Source organism: Ambystoma mexicanum, chromosome 1p (genome assembly GCF_040938575.1).
Source record: "Ambystoma mexicanum isolate Mex_15411 chromosome 1p, UKY_AmexF1_1, whole genome shotgun sequence".
Classification (NCBI taxonomy): domain Eukaryota; kingdom Metazoa; phylum Chordata; class Amphibia; order Caudata; family Ambystomatidae; genus Ambystoma; species Ambystoma mexicanum.
In genome coordinates, this window is record NC_090921.1 from 6,650,172 (window position 1) to 6,673,153 (window position 22,982).

A 22,982-nucleotide genomic window follows, 5' to 3' on the forward strand; every position below is an offset into this window, starting at 1 on the left:
GCAGTTTTTATTGTGCGCCACATTCATTGTCAGTGCAGGAAGTCCCTGGCTGGAGTGTGGCCTGTTCTAAAACTGTTACAGCCTTAATGTGATATCTTACATTCATTATACTTTCCTAAGGGCTATGCGCCGTGTTCGGAGCAGATAATCGAGCGCTGGTATGGATGGGGCCTTGAGCCTTAGGGGGCCCTCATCAACTGCCCGATGTTGCCAGTCAGCAGTCTTATAACATGCTGATAAGTTCCTTTAGATATTCCTTTCGTTCTGGCGCCTTTCAAGCTGCGTTTGCTGGAGCCCTTCTGGCCATTACTTCCCTCAGGGCATACAAAAATATTATCACGTTGTTGCCTTTTAGCACTGGTAATACCACATCAGCAACTTACTGACAAAGAAGGTTTTTAGAGCTTTTCGGTGGGCATTTAGTGTTTCAGCTCCCTGCTGGCTGGCCGTCTAGTGATAATTGGCAGCTATTAACCACCGGATCATTTGTCTGTGTTATAGTGTTTGCACCCAAAGGGTGCCAGTCTTCAACTCTAAGAAAGGGGGGTCCCCAACCATGATGTTGAAATGGGACCCACCACAACTTCAGCCGGGCCTGTTTGCAGCTGTATTTATATGCACTTAGTTCAAAGGGGTACCTACCCCTGATGTTCCTTAGAAACCAGGGCAGGAACCTCACTTTGCACCTGTGGACAGTGGTCCCGACTCTGAGGGCTGGGTGTGAAGGTTTTCAAGCCACTCAAGAATATCACCCCGGGGCGGGCCGCGGATACCTTTTGTTTGCTCTTTGCAATAATTTATTTTGGCCAGATGTGCTCAACTCTCAGCCCATTAGCAGCCAGGTGGGAGAGCAGTAGTGTAATTATACCTCCAGGTGAAACCCCCACTTGCATTAGTACAGTGCAGTTTGCTCCAATGGGGGCTTACAAATGTATAATAAAATAAATAATCTTTCCAAGATCTTGTGTCGTTTTTTGCTAAGACGGTATTATAACATCTCTAGAAGGTTGGACCCAGTTACAAAGTAAAGGCATTTTCCAGAAAATGATAACCACCATTTACTCCCATAACTAATCGGCTGTTTGTGGGAATGCAACGTACAGTCACATTCTGCTTAGTAGTAAAATGCCGCAAAGCATAACTAAGAGCGTGGGGAGAGGCTAGAGGTGGCTTCTTGGCCTGTGCCGTGTAAAGTGTGATAGCACCGGCCAGTCCTGGCCTTTATGCTCACATCACACTGCTGCACTCTGGTTCCTGCACTCCTGTGCTTATTACAGGCAATACAATAAGAACTACTGCACAGCTTTACAGACCCTGAGCTAAGAAGCCAGAATTTGCCAAACACCTCGAGCCTCACTCAGAGACCCCTGAAAGCTTTCCTTCCAAATCCTGTGGATACCCTTAGTGTACACTCAAATGGTAGGGGAACACCCAGAACCTCACTGTATAGTGAAGTTCCTACCTTATTCTGGGGGAGATTCAGCAAATTATCAAAAGGTAGTTAGATATTGCAACAGTGTGACCTTGGAAGCAATAGTTTTCCAAAAATATAACGAATTTTATTGAGAGAATTGTGATTAAACACAGTAATAACATCAATTTTAACAGTAAAGTGCATACATAATAAAATCTATCATAAAAAGCAATATCAGGGTCATTGAATAGTTTTTGTTGTTTACAGATTTTGTTAAATGATTCACATTAGTTTCTAGTTTGATCAATACTAGAAAACGCGACTCAATATGTTTCAGTTCTCGACATGAGTGGGGAACATTCTTCAGGAGCTAAGTCACTTAGACTAAGGGTACAATAAAAGCATAGTAATTCTTCTATTCATGAAGATTATTTTCAAGTTTGAAGCTGGTCAAACTGTTGACAAAAAAACATAAAAATAGAGTAAGCTATGATTGCTAATTTTCCTAATTTCAATCTAGTATTGTATAGGCTAGAAACTGGTATAAAGTTACCAGTTCTAGCGAGTGGATGTAGTCCTTAATTGGGTGGTCCTTATAAGTATAGGGTGGCGTCTAGAGATGGAATCTCTGGTTTCTGATACCCTTAGTGTAAACACACAACCCTTTCACTGAGTACTCCCCCTTCCTCCACACTATTTGGACGTTTACAGGATGGAGGAGCAGAAAGCATTGATATGTCCTGACTAAAAGGGGGTGGCATAGGACACCCAGGCCAGGGCTGGACTGGCCTATGGGGAACTCTGGAGATTTCCCGTTAGGCCTCTGTATCTTAGGCCTGTTTTGAGTGGTATTTTCAAATGTTCCCATAGTAAAAGGGATGAGCTTGCTGAAAATATGTAATATAGGGGCCACTTTGAATATGGGCCTCTTTTGGTTCCCAGTCCATCCCTGACCCGACACATGCCCCGCCCCCACTTCACCCTTACTTATTTGCGGCTGATTGCCCTGTCCTGTGGTGTTTCTTACGGCCCAGGCAAGGGTCCTCTTTAGGAATGAGACACAGCCCCCCAATATGGGAGAACTATAAGGTGACCCCCCATACACAGAGAACTAGTTTAACTCTTACTAACCCGCTAGTGCTTAGGGCCATCAGCAGTTCTTCTTGCTGCTTGCCCTCCCCAGACATTCCGGAACGAAGCAACTCAATGACACGCATTTTATCCGCCTCTGGGGGATGAAATGATTTGCAAATTTAGCGGGAAACACACCGAGTTCTGCTGGAGGGGCTTCAATCAGCTGGCGTGGCTTGCAGATTATATTCTAAGCATCTATTCAGCGAGCATTGAGGACCAGCAGCTGGGGGCAGCCTGACATCCATGCAGTAGTATGGAAAGTTCCTACAGAGTGACACCTCACCCCTCTTCCATCATTTTCTGATTTCACTTTGTCTCTCTGAACACGAGAGTTTCTGCTCAGACTTCAGTTGCATTATGTCCTGCAAGGACTTAAAAGTCTGAGGTTACTTGTGCTCCGCGCAGTGGTTACACAATTCCCATTTTTGAAGGCCCCAAAACGAGTTTGCAAAGCGTTGACCCCACTTCTGGATTGCTTCAGGTGGGCTAAAGTAGAGATGGTTATTATAAATGTAAAACTTCCCGTCCATCACTTATTATTCTTGGTAGAAAGCTGAGTCTGATTAACGCAAGGCTATGCAGTGCGTGCGCCACCCCGTGCCCTCCCATGACATCACCTGGTGAAGGTTTGTGCTGTTGGGGCGACCGCCTCCCCGTTGCTACCAGTGAAGAGCCTTTCAGCTTTCACTGAACCTCCTTAATGGGAAATGCCAGTGTTGCTGGAGATGAAACAATATGTTTGTGAACTGCAGTGTTGGGAATTCAGCGTGTTTACAGTATCAGGGATCAGGGAATGATGAGTCCTGACGCAGAAAGCTGCAGAGGTAGCACATCAGGTTGGGTGACTCTTGCAGAGGATCAGGGAATGATGAGTCTTGACTCAGGAAACTACGGAGGTGGCGCATCAGGTTGGGTGACTCTTGCAGAGGTGTTATTTGTTTCGGACTGACTCTAACTCCTGCGCCTTTTTTTAAAATCCTTCTGAAAGTTGTGATGTAAGATGCACCAATGGCACCTGGGAATATGGGAATTTCCAAAATCATCAATAATAAACAAAGGTAGGTGTGATATGTGCTTTCGAATTAAGGAAGTTTGACCCGAAAATAAATATATTTTTGGAATACCTGAAAGCATGTGTACAACATGTATCTTAAAGCGCAGCGAATGCTCACTGATGGCAGCTGTGCTTGGAAAAGGAAGACATATTATTTAAATAAAAAGGTGAAGGGGACACCCGGATTAGAACCAGGGACCTCTTGATCTGCAGTCAAATGCTCTACCACTGAGCTATATCCCCGTGCTGAAGATCATCTCCCTAATCGTCTGGAAACCATTGATTCTGCGCTGGTCAGGCGCTAAACGGAAGTGATGCTGGAAGAATCAACGGCACGTGAGAGGGAGAGACACGTCAGCCGGATTTAGCACTTATATGAAGGCCAAAGAGCTGGCAGGCCTGGCTTGTTCTGGTGACACCTTCCAAATCTCTTGAAATGCCACAACACACACGCCCTCCTCCCCCTTGCTGACAAGCAGGCACTTATGCATAACTAAGAGCTCCTTTAGTGCTTGCTCATAGTGCCCGGGTCAACATTTATTAGGGTTCATGGGGTCAATTTCAATATGAATGGGCCCCCCTTTGCTTACAGGTGTGGGGGCGTGAGGGCTGGACAGTGTGTAGCACCCTTGGGTACATTGAATAAGAATGTTCATGATCTCAAGGGGCATGCAGCCACAATGGAGCTGAAACACTAAACTGCCACTGTCAGAAAGGTGCTAACTAAGATGAAACCGGAAGATTTTTTACAATGCATAGCGTTGCAAATGTTCACTGATGCCATCTGTGCTCAGAAAACGAAGACAGATCTTTATAACTAAAGAAATATTTGTTATTAAAATGAAAGAAAATTAAAAGGGGGGCCACCAGATTTGAACCAGGGAATGCTTGATTTGCAGTCAAATGCTCTACCACTGAGCTATATCCCAAACCAGCGATTGCAGGCTGGTCAAGCTCTCAGCAAGTAGTGACCATGGAAGAATCAACAGCATGAGAGCGAGAGACATGTCTTAACTTGATTGTTTTGTGGAACGTGAGGAGTCCTGAATCTCTAGGACCATGTGGGGCTCCCCTTCGTCCCCATCCTCACCTCTGTAGCACTGGCCAGTTAAAAGTGCTGTGAGCATGCAGAATGCACGTGCACTGTGTGTCTCTGTCGTGTTGTCCCCAGCTGCCAGATGCACGTTGCATTGTGTCTCGTGCATGCCCCCTAGGACAATGCAGCTCACTGCTGCTGCTCGGGAGGGAAATCGAGATGCTGGTATCACCGCTGTTATCTCTGTCGGGTGCCTCATGCCGCCTCATACACACGCATACACACTCACACGGAAGAATACTCCTTCTTGGAGGGCCGAGCTATGCAGGTTTTTTCGGACCAAGCCTCAGCTTCTCCAACTCCGATTGAATGCGGAGTACCACAAGGATCCTGTACAGCCCCCACCCTTTACAACCTCTCTACCCTCCCACTTTTCAGAGACCTAGAAGACTTCAGCATAGCTTTCACAAACTATGCTGGTGACACACAAATTCTTCTCCCTTAACAGGAAACTACGAACAAGACCTCCACACCCTGCAGCTAACATATGCACGCATCCAGGCTTGGATGGCAGCCAATGGGCTCTGCTTAAACGGGGAAAAAACGGACATCCTGCTAGTAGGCCCCAAAGAAGCCCTAAAAAAACTGAATGCAAAGTATAATTCATTCATTATTGAGAATACTACCATTACAGCCTCCACACCAGTGAATACCCTTGGGGTTTACCTCGACTCTACCCTAACTATGGACTGGCAAGTCAGCGCCATCTCATCCGCCGCTGCCCTCACCAGAAAAATTATAAATGCAGTAAAACCCCACCTTTCTACAAGCAATCTCCTTAACATTGCGAGAGCCACAATTGGAGCAAAACTTGACTACTGTAACATCCTTCTCATAGGCACTTCTGCCAATAACATTAACAGACTACAGATTGCACAAAACAACACCCTCAGAGCTGCCCTCAGCATCCCCAAGAGAGAGCACATCTCCCAGGCAAGAAAGGACGCCCACTGGCTCCCAATCAGAGAACGCATAACATTCAAAGCCCTCACCATCATACACAAGTGCCTTGCAAAGACCGCCCCAGCCTACCTAGTAGACAGAATACACCAGACTACAGCCCACAGACCTAAATGTGACCAATACTCCCACCTACTATCGGTCCCAGCGTTCAACAGAGCTAAAGCTGGCGGCACCAGCTTTGAAGTATTAGCCCCAATAGCCTGGAACGCACTACCTCTCAACTTAAGAAGCGAAGAATCTCTCACAGTGTTCAGAATACTGCTAAAAACAAAGTTATTTAACTAACACCTATTACAAATGTACTTTCTACACCCTGTTCCACTGCAACCCTTGGAACTCTTTCTCTACACTGTCACTGAACAGACACCAACTTCTTCACTACCTATGTATTACCTGTCGTACTGTACTAAGTAACTTGCCGTAACAGTGCCACGATGCCTCCGGGCCGCTAGGCGCCTTATTAATTCAAATAAAATAAATATAAATATAAATAAAATAAATAAAATAAATAAAATAAATAAATAAATATACAGAGACACGTCTTGTGCTTCTGAGGTCCTGGCGGCAACTGCCGTTCGGGACGCATTTATTACAAACGCGCACGCGTGAGCCCAAACGAGGCTTGTGCATGTGTCCTCATACTTCCCACTGCAACATCCCTCCTTTTCTTTAAACAGAAACAATTAACCACATGTAAATTAAACAGGACTAACATGAATCGTTCACTTCAGTGTGCTACCGGCTCAGTCTCCTGAGTCCATAATGTAGTCCTTGAATCGCACCGGGGGCTGTCTCCCCTGTCTCGTCGGGTACCGGCTGCTGCTCCCATAGGTCGGCAGTGGTGCGTCTTCATTTGGTGGGGGTTCCGCCTGCATGTCGGCCTCGGGATGCCTCCGCTTGCTTCTGCTCTTGCTGTCTCATCCGGTGACCTTTCCATGGGACTCAAATCCACTTTCTTGAAGAAGGATTTGTTTTGGGTTACTGTTCCCCTTTCGCTGGCCGCGGTGATCATCGCTCCTTTCACATGAGTGACTGTCCAGGGTTGTGGCTCATATGTCAGGGACAGTTTCCCCTCTGGGTGGCGGTTCTTTACCAGCACAGTGTCACCCACCATTACCTCTTTTTCCTGTAGGCCTCTCCTCTCACTCTCCTTCTCACTCCTGGCCGCTCTTTCCTGCCGGACCCTGGCGTCGTCGATCACACCTGGAGCTTGTCCCTCCATTTCAGGAATTAGCCCTCTTGTGCAGTGTCCAAACAGGGCTTCAGCTGGGGAAACTCCCGTCGATTGGTGTGGAGTGGTCCTATATTCTCGTGGGAACTCAAACAGGTTTCTTCTCAGCTCGCCCCTCCATTCGCCGAGATGCGAAATATTTAGTTCAATGTCCTCATAAATCGCTCTGCTTCCCCGTTCGCTCTGGGCCATAATGGTGTTACCTTCCTGTGTTGTATCCCCCTCTCCTCCAGGTATTTTGCAAACTGGTTCCCCATGAACAGGGGCCCATTGTCTGAGCACAGGATGGTCGGGAACCCATGGGACGCAAACATTTTCTCGACGGCCAGAATGGTGTGATCACATGCAGTGGAGTCCACCAGCTCTACTTCGGGGTACCTCGACCACTGGTCTACAACAGCCAAGAAATACATCCCTCTGCCTGTTGAGCCAAAGTCTGCGTGCACTGTCCCCCAGGGGAGTTTGCTCCTGTCCATGGATTTTATGGGAGGTGCCCTTTCTGTCGGGCTTGCGGCCTGATACGGTAAATATCTTCCACCTGGTCTTCAAGGTCGGGAAACCACACCTTTGGTCTCAGTCTCGCCTTTGTTTTCACAGATCCTTGATGACCTATATGCGCCAGTTGGAACCAGTGCACGGGGAATTACTATCTGTCTGCCTCGTAGGAGTAGGCCTTCTTCTAATATCGAGAGTTTGTCTCTCACCTTCCACAGCGCCTGCAGATCCCTCTGGGCTCTAGCCTCCCTTCTTGCGTTGTTGTTCAGGACCTCCTTCCACTCTCCACTCCAAATGGCTGACTGGATTACCTTGAAGATTTCATCTTCGCTGGACGCCCTGGCGAAGACCTCTCTTGACAGTGCCACCGGCATGGCTACTTCCACAATGTTATTTATGATCTCCTGGCATGCTACAATCTCCCCTTGACCTTGCTCCCGTTTACTGTTTGGGTGGCGGGACAGGTAGTCTGTGGGGTTGTTAGTCCCGGGCCTGTACAGTAGTTTCATCCCATATTCTATGAGTGACAGCATCCAGCGTTCAATGCGTGGTGGAGGTTTGGATGAGCCCCCGGCCATGATAGGGATCAGTGGTTTGTGATTGGTGACCACGGCCACCGGCTTTCCCAGGATGTAGAGACGGAAATGCCGGCAGCCCCACAAGATCGCAAGCACCTGTCTCTCGATTTGGGAATAGCTCCATTCTGTCTCTGACAGTGCCTTGCTTGCATATGCGATGGGGCGCATGCTTCCTTGTGTGCCCGCTTCCATCAGTACAGCTCCCAATCCTACAGGGCTGGCATCCACTACGATTTCAGACTGGACCATGGGATCGAAGTATGACATGGTGTCCTGATCAGATAGTGCCTTCTTGATGCCATGAAATGCTTCTAGCTCCTTTTTATCCCACATCCACGGCACTTCATTCTTTGTTAGAGCATGGAGGGGTTCCGAGAGTGACGCCAGTCCTTTTATAAAGCGGCCACAGTAGTTCACCATTCCGAGGAAGCTGCGCACTTCTGCCGGTGACTATGGTGCCGCGGCTTGAGATACCCCGAGCATGAAAAATGAACCCGAAAAATTCTATGCGATCCCTAACGAGTTCGCACTTGCTGAGGTGTAGCATCAGGCCTAGCTCTTTCAGTCTCTGCAGTGTCAGTTCCAGTCGCTTCATGTGCTCCATCTCCGACGACGCAAACACCAAAATGTCGTTGCTCATGTTGAGCACCCCACGTAGGACCGCCAGCGCACCCATAATCGTGTTCTGAAACACTTCGGCGGCAGAGGACAGGCCAAAACTGAGTCACTTGAATTGATAGAGCCCTTCGTGGGTCGTGAAAGTCATTATGTAGCGCGACTCCGGGTGAAGCTCGAGCTGATGCTACCCAGACCGTAGGTCTAATTTTGAAAAAACGTTGGCCCCCTGCAACTCACTTACGATATCGTCCAACATTGGCGCTCTCTCTTTATAGCCGCATTGGGCAGCCGCATGTCCACACAGATGTGGACTGCACCTGGTTGCTTGGGTTTGGGTGCTACCATGATTGGTGATACCCAGGGCGTGGGCCCTTCAACTTTCTCGATGATGTCCATCTCAATTAAAGTCTGCAGTTCTTTTTCCACTTGCAGTCTGAGGTGAAAGGGTATCCTCCTGTGTTTGAGTGCTGTAGGTCTTATAGTCTCGTCAATGTGCAGGCGAACCGGTGCCGCTTTGAGTTTGCCCACCCCTTGAAAAATGTTCTCAAACCTCCTCAGGGGTTGTTCAATGTCCGCCTGATATACTGCCAGTGTAAAGTGGACGATGGTGAGGGCCTCTGATGCTGCACAGCTTAAGAGAGAGTGGGGACTGACATCAGTTTCATAAAAATGAGCCTTGATTGCATTGGGGCCGTGTGTAACAGGTGCGACGAACACCCCATGAATTGGCAGGGGCGTGTCGCCTCCGAACGTGTAAATTCTAGCTTTTGACTGGTCCAGCTGCGGTGGGCCCGGGATGGCCATGTAGTGCTCCGTGGCCAGAAAAACACACAGATGCCCCTGTGTCTATGAGGACTGGTATAGGGGTGCCCTTAATATCCACTACACAGGTGGGTTGCCCCCTTTTCTTGGCTCCCGTGGCGATATTCGATATGAAGAAGATTTCTTCATCATCTTCTTGCTCCTCAGCAATATTTAGTCTCTGTGTGTCTTGCTCTAGTGTGGCTATGCTCCGCGGCCTCCTGAAGTTGCTCCCACTCGCCCTCAAAGGACCTCTTTGTGTCGTCACTGGAGCTGTAGCTCGGCACATTCTTGCGTAGTAGCCTAGTGTATTGCACCTCCCACATACCCTTGACTTCGCACAGCAGTCTTCAGGGTGCGGCAGATCATACCGCAATATTGGCACACCCCTGGGGATCCCTGGGCAGGAGACGTATCCTGGCGTTTCTGGCTCCAGCGGGCCTTCGACGGGGTGGATTTCCCTATGGCGAATGCATCCTCCCCCTTGCTCAGGTGTACTGCAGCGTCCATTTTTGCTCCCCTGCTTTCTGCTAGCTCGTATATCTTGTCATTATCCAATATCTGCACTAAAGTCATCCCTGGTTCCCGCAGGATTTTCCTCCGTAACTTACTCGAGCTGCACCCTTCTATCAGCTGGTTCCTGATCATCACCTCCTCATTGTCCCACCTGCACGTGCTTGCTAATAGGAGCAGCCGTGCACAGAACTGGTCCAGGGACTCATCATTGTGTTGCTTTTCCCCACACATCACGAACCTATCAAAGACCACATTTGACAGCGGAATGAAGTGGTTCTGTAGGGCAGTCTTGACGGCGGTATACGTTACCACCTGTATGTTTAGTGACACATAGATACGTAGCACCTCAGTTCCTGCTGAGTACAAAAGTGTGGCAACCTTGGCGTCGTCGTCGTCTTTCCCAGTTGCCCTGAAGAACATGTCCAGTTTCTTAATCCATACGAGCCATTTGGCCCCTAACTTGGAGGGTGGGCCTGGAGTGTTGAACTCAGGCATGGGTGCCAGAGTGCCATGCTGGCGACGTGCCCCTCACGCAGGTACTGCAGGCTCCTCATCAGGGTCACTCATTTTCGCAGGTCGCACAGGCATCTCACCCACGTGGCTGAGGCCGCAAACCTGATCTTCTGAGTTGCCCCTTCACTGTCAGCCACTGACCTGGATGTCTTGTCAGTGTGCACTGCAGGTTCTTCCTTCAGTGACTTCAGTGACCCCCTCAGGCTGGGCCTTCAGGCATGGAAGGCTGGCTGTTCACCACTGTTTTGCAGAATTGGGCCCCACAGGCCAAGATCATGGCTCTCCTCCTTGGAGAACCATGAAAGTTCCAAAAATTGTTAATTTGCCAGCCCGTGGGCAGCGCACAAGCACCCTCGCGGGCTGCCACTGCGCCACAGGCATATTCAAGATGACCGACGACCATCTCAGCGTCAGATTTGGGCTGCGTCAGAGAAAGGATTAATATTGATTGCACTCGCGTGTGCAATCGTTATCCCCCTGCGAGCAGCCGTCCTCGTCGCCAATGTTATCGCTGACGGGTGCCTCAGGCCGCCTCATACACACGCATACACATTCACACGGAAGAATATGCGGAGACGCATCTTGTGCTTCTGAGGTCCTGGCGGCAACTGCCGTTCGGTTCGCGTTTAATGCAAACGCGCATGCGTGAGCCCAATCGAGACTCGCGCATGCGTGCACATACTTCCCACTGCAACAACCTTCCGGCGGGCAAAGCCTTTGATCTCCGCATTCACCACTGCTGCTCTGGCTGGGTTGGCAGACGCGGGCTGCTCCTGCGCCGAGCATCGCAGGAGGCCCTGAGAACCTCTGATGTTGCGGCATGTCTGGCTCTGCCCTCTCATCGCCAATGTTAGCATGGAGCGCGGGCCTAGATTACTAGGCTCATTGTGCTGGCGCAGCGCGTGCAATGGGAGAGGCCCATACAGAGGTCTGGTCTCAACTCTGGCATTAATCAAGAATACCAGAACATCCCCAGAGGCCTCCTGCCTCCCTACATCACTTCCCCATTCCTAGTCCCGCCCCCACATAATGAGGAGGATTCATCCGACAGGAGAAATCAGAGAGAAAGACTCAAAGAAGAAGATGAAAATAAAGGTGGCAGCCTATGACAGGAGGGGTACTCGAGAACCCACAGTCGAAGTAGGAGACAGGGTGGTGGTAGGCCAGATGCAAGGTAGAAAAGAAGATCCCAGGTGTACACCTGAACCCCTCATGGTCACACAAGTAAAGGGCACTATGATCTTAGCCAGAGAAGCTGAGAGGCGCGATATCACCCAAAACATATCCCATTTCAAGTAGTACAGAGGAACTCTGGATGAGCGTGAGGAAGAGTGAGAGGAAGCCACAGAGATTGAATATCAGGGAGAATCGGACGGTCCATATTTGGGTGATGGAGGGATGTCAGAGGAAGGAGGGAGAGACATGGGGTTCGACACCCCACAGCAAAGTCCAGCGACATCACGCGAGGGATGGTCCGTCAGGGCTAAGACTAAACCTGTAAGACTCATCGAAGAAATGGGTTGACATTTACACTTATATGTTTGTTTAAGAAGGGAGGAGGTGTCCTCCTTATTATGTGGGGGTGGGACCAGGGTGGGGGCAAGATATGGGGAAGTGACGTAGGGAGGCAGCAGGCCTCTGGGGGATGTTACGGCATTGTTGATTAAAGACAGAGTTGAGACCAGACCTCTGTGTGGGCCTCCATCATTGCACGTGCTGTGCCAGCACAACGAGCGTGATAATCCAGGTGTGTGCTCCCTGCCGTGTGTTAACACAATCCTTACTTATGTGCCTGCCCCACCAAGCAATATCGCAGTGAGAATCATCACACACCACGAGAGATTTTGCTGCGCACCCAGTGAGATTAATGCAGCTGTTCAGTGGGGCACAGAAGCGAGAATTGCTGAACCAAAATCTGAAGAGCTCTCTCCACCTGGAGTATATAATGTTTAATCAAAGCAGTGGGGATTGACCGGGTTGCAGCCGGACTAATGCCATGAATGGAATGCCCATCAGATTATTCTCAGTAGACTGCCACCTCCCGGCTGATTCTGCCCTGAATCGAGGAGCGGAGAAGAGTTTCTAAAGTGGATTAAGCTGTGAAGATGGGCAACTTGACCCACCTGACTATTCTAAGAGAGGGCTTGCAACCCATCCTTACTGATTCAAAAGTATAGTGTTAGGGAGATTTTTCATTTTTGTGCCAATTCCCTTTAACCTTAGAGACTCAAAGCTCTGTTTTTGGACTACGGGCATTTTAATTTTTCACTCCTCAGTTAGTGGGACCTTTTTCTCACTCCCTCATGTATTTTCCTGACTATGATTTTCTATGTTCGATACTGTTTTATGGAGTCTGGTAAACTCCATAGGCATCTGCTTTCGCAATGTGACATACACCACCTTTTGTGCAGTCCCATTAATGTTTAACTACATTTTCTTGGGCGAACTAGTGTTCCCAAAAATAGTAAGATGACCCCTATCTTACATACCTTTACTTTATGGGTCCAGCACACACCACCCTATGAGGAGTGCTGGGGGGTTACATAGTAACCCATTCCTCATGTAACATTTTGTTTCACTTACTAACTTGAATGGCTGGTGGAAGTGGTTTCTTTTTTTACTACCTAGTGACATGTATCTGCAGGCTGATTCCTCAGCTGCAGTGCTGCATCCAAGGGTGACCATTTCCTCAAAATGGCCATTGACTTCTTTTTTTCACCATTTCTTGTTAGTTGGTTTCTTATGGGCTTTTGCTCTGTTGTTTGCATCAGGTTTGAGTCCTTTGTGTGTTTTGCCTTTGGCGGGCGACAGCCCTGAATGCCGCCCCTGCTCCAGTGTGTCTGGAATTCTGAAAGTGAGGGATGGTCCCTACATTTCCCAGTCCTTTGTCTCTAGGTGTGCCTGAGTGAAACCAGTTCCAATTGGCTGGCTGGCTGTCCTGGAGGACAGCCACACCACTGTGTGATTGACAGCCTGGGGCTGTGAATGAATGGGAACTTTCATAAGATCTGAAGCAGAAGATGAGAGAAGATGCCAGCAGCACCCTCCTGGACTGCAAAGGCCCAGTGAAGCCCTGCAGCTGTGCTGATCCCGTTTCGAATCGACTGGTAAGACCCGTAAAGGACGACTTCCTTCCTTGGGCTGATGGGACCAACTAGACTCGAGACAAACTCTATTTTGGCACAACCCCCAACTTGCTGCGACTTTCCAAGGCTGCAGAAGACCAATACCCGGGGTACCACAACCATCTGTGAGTGCATTATCTTCCAAAGTCTGAATCCAGCCATTTCTTCGTGGACATCCAGAGGACCCTATTGAAGCAAGAAATCTGCATCCAGAGTCCCCTCACCAGAGTCCAGGACCGAGGAATCAAGGAAATCCTAACCAGAACTTTTTGTTCTTTTTTGGCGCTAATAAAAATGAGCAAAACCACAAAGAGCCACTGAATTGATGGGAATGCATTGCTGCTGAGTCCCTCTCTCGGGTGCTGTCACAGGAGGACACCAGACTTCCTCCCTTTCATCACCGCGACCAAGGACCAGGAATAAGGGTCTACTGCATTACATCGTGAAGGTATCCAGCTGGAACAACTTCTTCATTTCAAAGGTACATTATCATTTTGCATTTGGGGTGCTTCCAATCTTTAGGAGCGGGATTTAACCCTACACTAAGTTAAACTCAACGTACCTGCATTGGTCTTACAGCTTGTGCTTTCTAAAGGGGACTCCTCTTGAGTTGCTGTGATTTCTCTTTGGAACACTGACTATTTAAGAACGTTTTGCGAAGAAGAGCATCAGAACCTTGACTTTGTCCAATGACTTTGGCTGTCCTGGCTCCCTAAAGGCCCCCTTCTGATCCTATTTGCTTTGGCACTGATTGTTCCCTTAAAGGTTTTAAATGGTGAACACTTTAATGCTGGGATAATAGGCTGCCTGCATCCCTTTGGGAGCATCTAACTGCTCTTATAACCTATCAGTCTGTTCTGATCTAACCCTAACCTTTCCTTCCTTAAAGAACTCAATTTTGCAAAGGTGATACTATATAAATGCTATACTGACCTCAAATGACATCACCTATGGGTGCTGGAACATGTGTTACATATGAATGTATTACTCACCTGCTTTATTGTTCATTTTCTGAACTGAATCTTAACTTGAGATTAATGTTACAACTGCTTTACATATCTGTGTGTATAAATAAAACATGTATTTATTATTAATTTAAGTGTGTAAGTCATTGCACAGCTCTACAGCTCACATTAACCCCCTTAAGATAAGCCTGGCTGCTCAGTCACACTACCAACTTGTCAGGTGGGTTGCCTAATACCAAGCGATAAGTCTTGTGTAGTCCCACACCAGCTGGACTGCACTAATTCCTACATAAAATCAAGCAAGGAGTCGACCTATTTACAGCGCTGAGTACCTGGATGCCAATTGTCAGACCCTGGTCACTTCTAGAAGAAGTGGGGAGCATTAAAGCTCTGTGAGCAAGCGAAGACCCGCCTTATGGCATCTGACATGACCTTCAGATGAAAGGTGGGAAGGAGACCAAGGATCATTTTGTCTTCGAGAACCTAAAGTAAGGGTTTATGGCACAGCAGTGCCCCAATTTCCGCTAGCCTGCACCCTGAGGTCAAAGCTATCAAAAATGCCCCCTCTGAAGAAAGCATATTGAAGGAGACCTCTGAGAGGGGTTCAAAGGGAGGGTCCTGAAGGCCTCTCTAAACAGGGGGAGATCTCAAGGAAGGGTTTGGAGCAGTGGATGTCTTACCTCAAAACCGTGGAAATATTTGGAAAACAAACGTTCAATATTGAAATTCAAGAAATGCCTGCATTTCAGCCATTTTAAATTGTATTATGGAGAAAGAGAGTTTTAAGAAGAAACCATCCCTTAGAAAGTGTCAAAGGATCTATCTCTACCTGTGAGCTGTTAAGGCTTCAGTTTCCAGGCACAGGAGTGGCACGAACCAACCAACCCCTCCACGGTCTAGGTGCCTGCAAGTTGAAATTTACACAAGCCTCCGAGACCCTGGCGGGGAAAGAGGGTTAGGATCTCGTTGGTTGGATGGGTTCCGTAGCAAGGGTAACTGGTGAGAGGACTAGGATAGGGCAGCTGGACAGGGAAGGGAACATAGGGTAACACAATGAAACATTTGCACATTCACAGCATGCACAATCCCCCCCACACCCCGCAACAAGGGCTGAGAGCCAGAAAGAGACTTATCTCAAGGGGTGAGTACTGGCCTACTTCCTGCACACTCTCAGGTCCAGAATCCGGAGCAGTTTTAGTGCTGAAAAGAGAGTGGGAATTACCATTTGCGTGTTACATCACACACCAAACTCTTAGCATTCATGCACTCTCACAAAAGGTTAATTGCACCCTTATGCATGCTCAAGGTGCACCATGCGCGGTATGTTAGGCGCACAAGTTTGCTCTGGCTATTCCCTGCACAAGCGGATTCACGCCGCGCGTCGCTCCGCTACAATGGCTGCCCAAAAATAAGGCTTCTGAAAATGTGGGCTTGATCGTGATACGACCCGTGTTGTTAATCACACGTGTCGCATAGTGGCTCTTCAGAAAGCCGCGTATTGTTAAACGCGTTCTTTTTTCTGTAGATCGGCACGGAATTAGTATGTTAATGACATGCACTGCTATGGCCCTTTCGGGGCTTCCGAAGTCTGCGCGTGGTTCAGGTTAGAAGAAACTATGGCACTGATGGTCAAAGGAATCAGACTTAGCTTTTGCTGGAGCAGGGGGACGTGGGGACATTGGGCTGAGCCCCCTGCACGTGCCCCTTGTCGCAGCTGCTGGCGAGTTCAATTGGTTCTCTAGAATGCACTACAGCGGTGCACGCCTTTCCCCGGGTCAGCCTCGGATCCCTTATACTAGCGGTACTTATCTGTATGTTCCGAGGGGCCCGAGTGGAGGATGTCTGGGGCATGGCCCCTCTTGCGCTTCCCCTTGCTCGGAGCTCCGCAGAACACGTCTTCTCTGGTTGAGCTTTAGAGCACAAGCCCCGTGCTCTTGATGTTCTTGCACTCACGTGCGCACGTGCCCCGCCCAACGTGGGCTTCATGAAGTAGTTCTGGGCCTGGGGGTGCCTGGGAATTGTAGTCTGCAGGCTATTTCGCCCGCAAAAAGGACATAGGAGCCTTTTGTAAGGCAGGATTCTTCCTGCAAACACATATTTCTTTAATGTACTGGCTACCATTAGCCTATGACCCCCTCCAGCAGCTGGTACACCATGTTTGTTGCCCTGCTCCATGACAGTACTCCCCCCAGCACAGAAGGATCTGGGCTTAGGTTTGGCTGGATAGTTGCGATGGAATGTTTCAACCAATCTAGGTGCATGAACATTCTGAGCAGGCTCCCAGGAACGGTCTTCAGGGCTGTATCCTACACAATCTATGAGATAATAAAGCCCATCTTTTCAGTGTTGCGAATTCAAAATAGCTTGTACTTCATACTCAGGGTGTCCTTGTACTACAATGGGCGGTGGCTTTTCCGTACGGATATTGGGGAGGGCAGGTTTTAGTAATGAAACATGAAAGGTAGGGTGGATTTTCATTTGGCTAGGCAGACTGGGTCTCACTGTCACCGGATTGATCACGGTGGATATGGTGAATGGACCAAAAAATCGGGGTTGTAACTTACGGGCCCAGGCAGTCGAATGTTGCGTGTTGATAACCAAACCCGATCCCCAGGTTTATACTGGGGGCTGTCACGTCTCTTTTTATCAGCGTAGGCTTTATAGGTATTTTTGGCGATTTTTAAATTTTGTTGTATATATGACCAAACCTGATGCGCATGCGAATGAAACCTTAATAATGTAGGCAGGCTTATTTGGGGTGGATTAGTAATGGTGGGCAGAACCCTTGGATGATAGCCATACACTCCATAATATGGAGTGTACTCGGTGGAGCAGTGTACCGTGTTATTGTTGGCAATTTCGGCCAACCAGACGTATTCCACCCAAGATGCTTTGGAGGTTGTAGTATAACAACGGAGATATTGTTATAGTCCTTGGTTCACTTTCTCTGTCTGCCCATCAGTTTCCGTGTGGTACCCAGATGACAAACTCACTTACGTGCTGATTAATTGGCAGAAGGCTCGCCAGAAGCGTGAGGTAAATTGCAGCCCACGGTCTGTAACGACCCGGATTGGTAATCCGTGTAGTCATACAATGTTTTACAGGAATAACTCTGCCCGTTCTCCGGCAGTGGGGACGCCCTTACAAGGGATGAAATGACCCATTTTGGTTAATGAATCAAACACAACTAAAATTGAAGTGTATTTCCTAATGGGTGGTAGATCTACAATTAGATCCATAGTAACTGTATGCCAAGGAGTTGGCGGAGTGGGCAACGGTTGCAGTAAGCCAGCAGGCATTTGATGACTGGCCTTTTGTCTACTACAAGTGCCACACTTGGTTACTTAGATCCGTACGTCACGGTGTAAGGTAGGCCACCAATAATGACGTGCCACATTCTGTTGAGTCTTGGCTATCGCAGGGTGCCTTGCTGTAGGGGCGTCATGGCACCATTGCATAACCTCTTCCCTGAGAGCCACCGTGGGTAAATACAAGGCATTAGCATGATATGGGAGACCGTTTACTAAGGTGTGTTGTGAACCTCGAGAGCACCAGTCACGTAGTTCTTGGGGAGACATAGCTTGGAGCACATCTTCAAAGATGTTGGGTCGGCCTACAATTCTGATAATACGAGCAGTGGGTATTATCGGACGTGTTTCCTAGGCTTCTTTAGTCTCGTTTTCAGTGTATCGAAACAAAAGGTCAGCCTTTCTGTTATCTGAGCCGGGACGATAGTTTATGAAGAAGTCAAAGTCAGCAAAACTGTCGAGGACTAAGAGTTTTCACGGTTTTTATAAACTGCAGGTTCCAATGATCTGTTATTACAGTTATTGTGTGGTGGGCCCCCAGAAGGTAATGCCGCCATTCCTCAAAAGCCGCTTTCACCGCCAACAACTCCCGGTCTGTTATGGTATAATTAGTCTCAGCTGGGAGTAACTTTCGGGAATAGTACGCAACTGGGTGCAACAACCCAGTTTGTAAATCCCATTGGGATAGGACTGCTCCCAGGGCGTAACTGGAGGCATCGGTTTCTATCACAAAAGGTAGCGCTAAATCTGGATGCCTTAAAACTGGGGCTGTGGTGAAGGCTTGTTTTAACCGTTGAAACCCTCCTTCTGCAGCCGCATCCCACTGGTATGTCTTACCTTTTTTCAGTAATGTTGTAATGGGCATAAGCGATTCCGTAATGTTTTTTATAAACCGGCGATAAAAGTTTGCAAAGCCTAAGAATGCCTGTACCTCTTTCACAGTGGTAGGAGCAGGCCAATCCAGAACCGCCTGTACTTTTCGTTGGTCCATTTGGACACCAGAGGGTGTCAGGAAATAACCTAGGATTCCACCGTAGTGCGATGAAATTCACACTTTTTCTATTTTTGCCAATAATCGGTGTTCCCGTAACAGCTGAAGTACTGCCTTAACGTGCTTTACATGTTCCTGCATGTTACTGGAATATATTAGGATATCGTCTACATAGACTACCGCAAACACATCCAAGTACCCTCGCAATACCTCGTCAAGAAAGTGCTGAAAAGCAGCGGGAGCATTGCACAAACCAAATGACATCACCTGGTACTCGTACAGGCCAAATTTGGTTCTGAATGCCGTCTTCCACTCATCACCTGCCCGCACTCACACCAGGTGATATGCCCCTCGGAGGTCCATATGCAGCTTGGTATATACCGTAGCGTTGCGCACTTGATCTAGCAAAACGGGTATCAAAGGTAAAGGATATCGGTTCTTGATGGTAAGGCGGGTTATCCCAGCGATAATCTATACAAGGTCTCAGGTCCCCAGTCTTTTTAGGTATGAAGAAGAGTGGGGACGAGACAGGTGAATTAAACGGCCTAAAAAATCAATTTTTTAAATTAGCATCAATGTAATTTTTTAAATGAATGGTTTCGGCTTCCGTAAGGGGATAAACTAGACTGCACGGCAAAACTGCCCCTGGTTCTAAATCAATTCGGCAGTCAAATGGCCTCTGAAGCGGCAGAGTTTCTGCAGCTTGCTTCCTAAACACATCTCGGTATTCACAATACACCGAGGACAGAGTACTTAGATCCGTCTCCCCGGTAGTTGCAGCACAAAGACTAGGCACAGGGTTCTGAGTAGACACTTTGTCCTCACCCGGAACAATACAATGTGCCAAGCAAGAGGTCAGGGAGACTTGCCCTTTAGACCAGTACACCTGTGGATCATGTTTAATAAACCAGGGTAAACCTAGAATGATCCCAAATTGCAGTGCTGCAATTAGTTCAAATTGTATGTCCTCCACATGACGTTGTTGACAGCACAATGACAACACTTGGGTACAATGCGTAATGAGTCCAGAACTCAACGCTGTGCCATCAACCGCCCTTACCACCTCTGGAGATGTTTTCTGACATAAAGGTACTCCCAATGTATGTACATATGTAATATCGATAAAATTGCCCGTGGCCCCTGAGTCTCAAAGAAGGGCAACTGAAATCTTTTGACCGAGAAAACTTAGGGTATCTGCCAAGGTAATGTGTGGAGTAAAATTAGCAAATTTCACTGCTGGGGTAACTTCTGCCACCCGGCTCGACTGTACCACCCCTACTACTGCCGAGCCGAAGCGTTTCCCTGAGGCTTTGGTTTCGTAGAGCATTCTTTTACGAAATGTCCTGCTGAGCCACAATACAAACAGAGCCCCTCCTTACGTCGACGCTCTTTTTCCTCCTTGGTGAGAGGACCTTTGGTTGAGCCTATTTGCATAGGTTCATCTACGGGGAGTTCTTTCTACAGAACCAGTAGGACGTGGACTACAAAACTGATCTAGCCATGCTATTGGCCGTTATTCCCCACGTTTCTTGTCCCCATGGCGCTCAGCCTGCCGGTGATCTAACCGCAAGGCCAAATCAATCATGGCCGGACAGTCGAGCGGCTGAGGATCAACTTGAGCTATAAGGTCTTTAAGCTAGTCTCTCAATCCTTGATAAAAGAGGGACATTTGCTTCTCTCGAGGCCATTCAGCCTCGGCAACCAGCTGGTTAAATTGAGTGACATAAGTCACCAGTTCTTTATTTCCCTGGCGTAGGTTTAGCAATTCCCGATCCTTGCACATTGCTGCCGCCCTGTGATTGAAAATCTTTCCAAACTCTGTCTGGAAGTCATCCCAATCATACAAGACTGCGTCATCCCTTTGATTTAATGGGTTCGCCCAAGCCACTGCGTTCCCCTTAAATATGATATAACGAAGGCCGTTCTTGCCTGGGTTGATCTGAATGCTGCAGGTTTGGTCAAGAGTTTACATTGTGTGATGAAGGTTTGGTATTTTTGTGGGTCCCCCCCATACCTTTCCGGGGGAGCCAGGGGAACCACATGTTCAGGAGTTACATAAACTTGGACTAGAGTGGGTGTTGAAGCCCCATCAGGAAGAGGGGAGGCTTGGGCGGACAAACTGCGTACCTGGGTGGCCAACACTGCATAATCTTGCCTAGTGGCAGTGAGCTCAGCCTGCAGGTTCTGCAGAACCTTTGTGAGTTCTTCCATGACTGGCTGGGTCGTACAACTCGGGGGCCTGTGACACTTGGGCTTGTGCTTCTGTCACGGCTTCAGTTTCCAGGCTCAGGAGTGGCACGAACCAACCAACCCTTCGATGGTCTAGGTGCCTGCAAGTTGAAATTTACACAAGCCTCCGAGACCCTGGCGGGGAAAGAGGGTTAGGATCTCATTGGTTGGATGGGTTCCGTAGCAAGGGTAACCGGTGAGAGGACTAGGATAGGGGAGGTGGGCAGGGAAGGGAACATAGGGTAACACAATGAAACATTTGCACATTCACAGCATGCACAATTCCCCCCCACACCCCGCAACAAGGGTTGAGAGCCAGAAAGAGACTTATCTCAAGGGGTGAGTGCTGGCCTCCTGCCTGCGCACTCTCAGGTCCAGAATCCGGAGCACTTTTAGTGCTGAAAAGAGAGTTGGAAATTACCATTTGCGTGTACATCACACACCAAACTCTTAGCATTCATGCACTCTAACAAAAGGTTAATTGCACCCTTATGCATGCTCAAGGTGCACCATGCACGGTATGTTAGGCGCACAAGTTTGCTCTGGCTATTCCCTGCACATGCGGATTCACGCTGCGCGTGGCTCCGGTACAATGGCTGCCCAAAAATAAGGCATCTTAAAATGTGGGCTTGAACGTGATACGACCCATGTTGTTAATCACACGTGTCGCGTAGTGGCTCTTCAGAAAGCCGCGCATTGTTAAACACGTTCTTTTTTCTGTAGATCGGCACACGGGAATTAGTATATTAATGACATGCACTGCTATGGCCCTGCGGGGCTTCCGAAGTCTGCACGTGGTTCAGGTTAGAAGAAACTATGGCACTGATGGTCAAAGAAATCAGACTTAGCTTTTGCTGGAGCAGGGGGGCGTGGGAACATTGGGCTGAGCCCCCTGCGCGTGCCCCTTGTCGCAGCTGCTGGCGAGTTCAATCGGTTCTCTAGAATGCACAACAGCGGTGCGCGCCTTTCCCCGGGTCAGCCTTGGATCCCTAGTACTAGCGGTACTTATTTGTATGTGCCGAGGGGCACGGGTGGAGGATGTCTGGGGCGTGGCCCCTCGTGCGCCTCCCCTTGCTCGGAGCTCCGGACAACATATTTTCTCTGGTTGAGCTTTAGAGCACAAGCCTCGTGCTCGTGATGTCCTTGCGCGCACGTGTGCACGTGCCCTGCCCGATGTGGGCTTCATGAAGTAGTTTGGGGCGCGCGGGTGCCTGGGAATTATAGTCTGCAGGCTATTTCGCCTGCAGAAAGGACATAGGAGCCTTTTGTAAGGCAGGATTCTTCCTGCAAACACATATTTCTTTAATATACTGGCTACCATTAGCCTATGACCCCCTCCATCAGCTGGGACACCATGTTTGTTGCCCTGCAATTCAAGAAATGCCTGCATTTCAGCCATTTTGAATTGTATTGTGGAGGAAGAGAGTTTTAAGACGAAACCATCCCTTAGAAAGTGTCAAAGGATCTATCTCTACCTGTGAGCAAACCTTCTCCGGGCACCATGATATGAAATTATGCCAGTGTGATGGGTGCATCTGTAAAGTGTCTGGATTCCTAGATTTCAGAATATAGGAACTACCACCTTTGAACTCCTCTACTTGTGTGGCTCTAACCTCTCAATGCCCAGATCTTCAAGAGGCCAGTCTCCAAAGGTGCACGAGGCAGGTGAGGAAAATTGAGAGGGGGAGAAACACAGGCAAAATCCAAGGATCCCACTTTGAGAGATGGTGGAGAAGGGGGATTCAGGGTCACCTGCGCCAAAATGAAATTATAGCTCCTCCACCCTCTTCTACAGAAAGCTCCTTATTACACTTGGGATGAGGACAATTGAGGGAAAGACATAGGACTTTTCCTGAGACCGAAGAAACTTCTCCATGCCCTGTGGGAAGACCAGGCTGATGCTAATATCTTTATTAAGTGATCTTGGTTGGAGGAGAACAGATGTAACGTT

The 22,982-nt window shown here is 48.5% G+C and overlaps 1 non-coding gene across 1 annotated transcript; it reads right to left on the reverse strand.

Annotated features, from left to right (window-relative positions):
* Positions 1 to 3,773: 3,773 nt before the first annotated feature.
* TRNAC-GCA (transfer RNA cysteine (anticodon GCA)) lies at positions 3,774 to 3,845 on the reverse strand. Its single transcript has one exon. It is a non-coding gene; the product is annotated as a tRNA-Cys (tRNA).
* Positions 3,846 to 22,982: the final 19,137 nt, after the last annotated feature.